Genomic DNA, 6494 nt, shown 5'->3' with positions numbered 1-6494 from the left:
GTTGGCTTCCTTCTCCTTATCTTTTGATAAAACCAATCCCATAGATCCATTACCTGAAATTAGCTCAGTAGGAATGCCCTCTTCCTAAACCATATCATCCAAAATCTCAAACTGATTAGAATTCTCAATTTGTCTATCCCTCAAAGTCTTTTTTTGTCCCCTTCCTTTATTGCGTCGCTTCATTGGGATAAAACCCTCCTTGTCTACCACCCCTTCACCCATTGGGGCCTTCCCCTTATCCACCTTGGGATCATAATTCGAGGGAGCATCGGACCCCCCCCCCCCCCCAACTCCCGCCCCCCCTCTTGATGGGTTAGACCGAGGGCACTTCCTTTGTAGATGGCACATATTTACGACAAATATGACACCTAAAAGGCAAAGTCTCATAGTGTAGCTATTCTATCAAAGAGGATAACCCTAAACAAATTTAAATAGAATCTGGCAGAGGCTTGTTTAAATTGATTTCATCACAAATGCAGGTGAAAGTATCACTTTGCCAAGCCAAATGGCAATAGAATGAAGGATGTCACTTCTCCAAAATTCCAATGGCAGATGCAGGAGATGAAACCAAACATGAACTCTCAATGATAGTTCTTCATCTGAGTTAAACCTCACATGTCATGGCTTGATGAAGAGCCCGACCTAATTAAAGAAATAGGGTCCACCTTCAAAGGCTTTAATGCGATTCGACATGCAAGAAAAAACCACAAGAAAATAGTTATTAGCAACCATAAGAACCTCCATTTCCCCTTTAGGATTCCATAACCAATGGGTCTAAGATTCAAGAACCAACATAGAAAGTTGAAGCCCCATGAATTTGGAGATAAGGGCATAATTGCTCCAACAAGTCACATCTTCAGAAATTGCCTCCCACTGGATGACTAAAACTAGCTACCAAGGACATGCAACCCAGAAAACCATTTGAGGGTGTAACCTTACCTACCAAGGACATGCAACCTAGAAAACCATTTGCCTTTGCTTGCAAAGGAGAAGATGAACCCGAGGCATCCATAGCTTCAGGCATCCCCACATTAGGAGGATTAGGATGCCCATCTCACCACGAAGTCCCAAGCCAAACCAACTCAAGGACTAAAGGGCACAAGAGACCCCACACAAAAGAAGGCTATCCCCAGTCAAAAAACCCAGAAGCAAAAATGAAACACCACCAATCCAAGAGCCAACCAAGCCCCCTGAGCCCAAACACCTAACGCCACCACAAAACAATAAAAATGACTCCCACGTGAGCCTGACGGATCAAAGAAAACACAGGAGCAGAGTAGAAAGCGTTTCCCCTAGCCCGCGCAGGAAACCATCACCACAATCCCAAATGCCATCCCATTGGGTAATCTCCTTTGAAGTGACACCTCTAAATTAACTAGTATATCTATATTTAAAAAATATAGGTAAATTATTTTGAGAGATATCTTATAATAGAAATAATTTTGACAATTGCAACAATATTCGTAGTTTACAGGAGTTTCAAAAATATGAATAATAATAGAGTTGCTTAGAGAAATGGGGTTTGGAGGGTTTGAATAGAGTTGAAAGGCCATTGACAGACCAAGCTTGTAATTAATTTGTCGCAGTAACTTGATGGTGAAATAAAATTTAATAAAGTTGAAATCTTTGTTTTCTTGCTAAGTGAGTTTATGAGTTGTGAATTATCGGTTGAGTGAAGTTGTTGCTAGGGGAAAATTTTTGTTCTCCCCTGCATCAGAATCACTGGATCCCTTGAATGGAGCATCTTGGAAACAAGGGCACCTCTAATATTTTGATGCCCATGATCTTTTTCTCTATTGATACAAAACACTGCGAAAATTCTGACTGTTGTATTATGATATCAAATGTGATTTCATAGAGTTGAATGTTATGTTGCAATCTTTGTTTTATTGCTAAATGAGTTTATGAGTTGTGAATTTCTGATTGAGTGAATTTGTTGTTGGGGGAAGACTTTTGTTCTCCCCTGCATTAGAATCATTGGATCCCTCGAATGAAGTGTCTTGGAAACAAGGGCACCTCTAATACTTTGATGCCCACGATCTTTTTCTCTGTTGATACTAAACAGTGCGAACATTCCCACAGTTGTATTCAATTTCTTTCATAAAGCATTTTTGTTCTTCATCTGCACCTTTGTCCCGCTTTGATATCAAATGTAGTTTTTGAAACCAGCCCTTACCCTTAAATTGGCTGGGAGCCTTCTGTATTTATAGAGCTGAAAGTGCTGCATGTATGGCCACATGAACGGATGCCCTTACTAGCACCTTTTTGTTTTAGAAAGCCAAAATCCTTCTAGTTGTTGGGGCAGGAGGTCAGACCTTTGGAGTGGCCCACACACATACGGTTCTTACTAGAGATACAAAGTTCGCCACAGGGAGTTTTCATGGGGACTAATGCTTGGCTGCCCCAGAGAAGTGAGTGCCGAGGGTGGAGCCAGTGGGTTCAAGCATCTAGGTATCCGCTCTGAATAGTGTAGCCTCGGGGGAAACTCGATGTGGGATCAACAACTATTATCCTGGCCAACCATAAGAATTGTGCTTGTCTTATTTTAAACATTCAAACATCAAAAACATTGTGTCTTTTGTGTCTTCAAGTGTATGCAAAACATTTTTACATCAAACAACACACTTTCTTTGGAGTCATTTTTGAGTCATTCGTGAGTCATTTTTAAGTCATTTTGGAGTCATTTTTACATCAAACAACACACTTTCTTTGGAGTCATTTTAAATAATGATTCTTTCACTAACTTATTAATTTATTAGTTCCCTCTCAATTTGTTTATTATTTCCATTCTTAGGAGAAAGTTTAAAGAAATATCTAATTTCACTATCCCTCAATGTGGAGATTATTTGTTTAAGCCCTCTCCCAGTCAATCTACCAATTATTCAATATACTACACATGGCTTATGAGTTGTTCCCAACTCTCCACTGTAATTCATTGTATTTTTTCCTTCTATTTAATCCAAATAAATACGAAACTCTCCACTTTGTTTGAGTGATCTTAATATGTAAATAGTACAATAATGTGTTAAAGAGTTAGTATCATACCCACTACATACACTTGTTCTAATAGAAGATAAGTGACTTAAATGGTAGAACATCAATGTGTTAAAAGAAGTTAGTACTTGGAAGGCAGGTCTGTAGGAACAACTTAAATCACACACACTAAGCTTATATTTTTAGGCTTAAAAGTGTTAAACATTTAGAGTTGATTGACATTTTCTTGGCTTAATATGTTGTTTAAGGTGTGTGGTCACACTAAGAATACACTTCTAAGCTTAAAAGTGTTAAATACTCAGACTTGTCTAACATTCTCTAGAATTAATACATTGCTTAGTGTGTGTGGTTTAAGGTCGGTTGGTCTGTATAGATGCATGATAGCTTTTTTCACACCCACTCTACAAACTTTGCTTTCTTTGACTTTGTCTTCCTTGCTCTGGAAGCCTTCTTTTGTTATAAATTGTGAGATTTGTAGGATTGCCATTACTCAAATTAAACATAGTTGCATTAGAATGCACTTATAATCTCTTCATCAAAGATGGAAGCTAGACTTGCTCTCACGTTTGCCCAGATACAAGCAAATTAACAAAAGGAGTTAAAAAAGAAGACCCATTTCCAAAATCCAAACTAGCCTAGATTCTTGTAGTTAAACAAGTGATACATTTGACTCTCTCAAATAACGTGTTTCTTGCCATGGGAGGATTTTAAATAAATTAAACACTTTGTTGTTTAGGATACAACTAATTAGTTTATTTAATTTCTAAATTTTGTGGTCTTGACTAAGATTGATGTGACCTCTCATAGCATGTATATTTCTTGTATGTATGTTCAATAAATAAGGGAAGGGTTGTGTTGAAAATGACAATGAGGCTAGCTATAAGATTTGTTGTAAGCCACCAAAAAGGCTTGATAAATAAGTGGTTGGATAATAAAAAAGTAAGTGGATAGTTGTTTCTCCATAGATCTAGCCCACATTGGGTGAACCATGTTAAATCTGTGTTATTGACATTTATTATTTTTTGCTCTTTTATTTTGCATTATACTTAATATTTTTTATTTCTACGGTCTACCTAAACCCTATCTAATGAACATCTGAATTATTTGTCACTAAATTCCCCTTATGATAACTTATTGGTCTCACAAACTTAAATATCTATTCTACATCAATTAACATCAAATTATACGTGTAGCTAAAAAAGTAAAATAAATTAATGTTTCCTAATATTAATCCCTTTATACTTTTTTAATTTATGTGTAACCTATAAAAATACCATGCATAATTGTCTAAAATCTCATTTTTTTCAGGATGTGTCCACTTTGAAAATTAGTAAGAAAATCTATTTTCACTAAAAATTAGCTAAAACATCAGGCATAAACTACATAGTATTAGCTAATTTCTCACTAGGGAAATCTTTAAAATTCTAAAAAAAATATTAACATTTTAGGGACACCACATTTGATGCTATGTTATATTTTTTTCATAAAAATAGGACCAATAAATGTGATGCCCCTTTTTGAAGCCCTTAATTTCCACCATTTTAAAAACAAATTAGTAGTTTAAAAAGTAAATTTGAAGCACTACAGTTCTTGTTCTTCTTACATCTTCAAATTTTGAACGTATTGTCTTTAATTTCTTGTTGAAGTTCAGACTTTATTGATTTCAATAAAAAAATTGGTAACTTAAGACCCCTTTTTGGTCACCCGTCTTGGTGTAGTTATCCCCAAGGATTTTTTGGTTATTTCTTAAATTTTTTAATCATTTATGGAAACATATATCATTGGAATTTTTATAGTAGACAATAGATTCTTCATATTTTATAAATATTGAATGGAACAACATAACTCAAGAATAGCTACACAACATTTGATGGTGAAAAATATAATTAACTATTGGAGACCTATTAACATTTGGTCGAAGACCCATAAATGATAAATCTAAACTAACAATTTTAGAAAGAAAAATTTCCTAACAGAGTTTAATTTATAACAAACATGCCCATCTTGAACTTCCATGTAGGTGGCACATGTGGCACTCTTAGACATCTTAGTACATTATCTTATATTAAATTATTGTAGCAACCTCTTAGTTATCTAATAAATTACTTTGTGCACTCAATTAGAATATATTTTAAGAACACATGATATTCTTCAAATCTAAAGAACTAAATTCATTATTATGTAACTATTTTCTTACTATGAGATTGATTATGCTCTTAAGAAATGAATCCCATTTTTTATTTTTAAATTGGTATGAGAATTTTTAGATGCTCATTCACTTCCTAGCTACCATCCTATTTGAGCAACAATATCTAACTCTCATAAAGTAGATCTACTTCTATATTAATTCTTTCACCCATCAAATCATAGGAATAATTAGATTTTATCAATGAATGTAATACACCATTTGAAGGACAAAGGGAAAAATTGAGAGAACAACTTAAAAAAACAATTGACAACTGATAACACACTAGGTATGAAAGAAACATGCCACATTTGCACTATAGCATGCACACAACTGTCACAAGAACACTTGGATGCTAAAGAGTGACTACATGTATGACCTCACCATTTCACAAGAAAAGTGTTACCAATGGAAGACTAACCACCATAGGATAAATCATCATAGTAAAATGATGAGAGAGAGGAAGGACAACACTTTGATGACAATTTGCACAATCCATGATCATTTACCTCACAAAATGACACTAAGATGGGATGAAAAATTATCAAACACCAATAATCATCAAACCACACCAAATCAAGCCAAAATTCTTACAAAAAAATTAGAATGTTGACACCAATGAAGGGAATCTAGGAGCACACATTACATGATTAGATGATAAAACTATCAATTTTGATGGTGAGGTAGTAGGACAATGACCTAATCACCTCTAGTCCACACAACTAGACCAATGAAAATATTACAACACAAGGTTCTATTGAATAGACCGAAATACTGGGAGGGGGGGGGGGGGGGGGGGGGGGTAAATGAGTATTCCCCTTAAAAGGAAAATAAAAAATTGAACTTATGAAACTTAGCATATTATCAATTAACCTTAGACCAAAAGAAATGCATGCAACATAACTTAAATGAAATAAATACACAACAATAAGAGAGACGTTGTATTTTTATATTTTTAAAACCAAAATGGGAAAAACCATAGAGAATACTAATTCTTAATCATGAAAAACCTGTTAGGGTAACACCAATTAAGGTGATTTTTATAAAGCGTGTCTCACTACTAGAATGCTCACTATAGGAGGGCTCACTACCTAGAGAGCTCACTGCCTAGAGGTCTCACTACCTGAAATACAATGACTTACTACTAGAAGGCTCACTAACAAGAAATAGAGACAAAATTGAACTCATATAATTGCATCTACACATGCATGGGATCAGTTCCTAATAAGCTCATATATCCAAGCAACTGTTTGTAGCAAATCCGGTTAAGAATCTCTACAACTCAAACTCTATCTTCCTTCTCCAATCGTTGTCA

The sequence above is a fragment of the Cryptomeria japonica genome, chromosome 5 (genome assembly GCF_030272615.1).
Source record: "Cryptomeria japonica chromosome 5, Sugi_1.0, whole genome shotgun sequence".
Taxonomy (NCBI): Eukaryota; Viridiplantae; Streptophyta; class Pinopsida; order Cupressales; family Cupressaceae; genus Cryptomeria; species Cryptomeria japonica.
The sequence above is the reverse complement of the archived record's forward strand: the minus strand, read 5'-3'. Positions refer to the sequence as shown.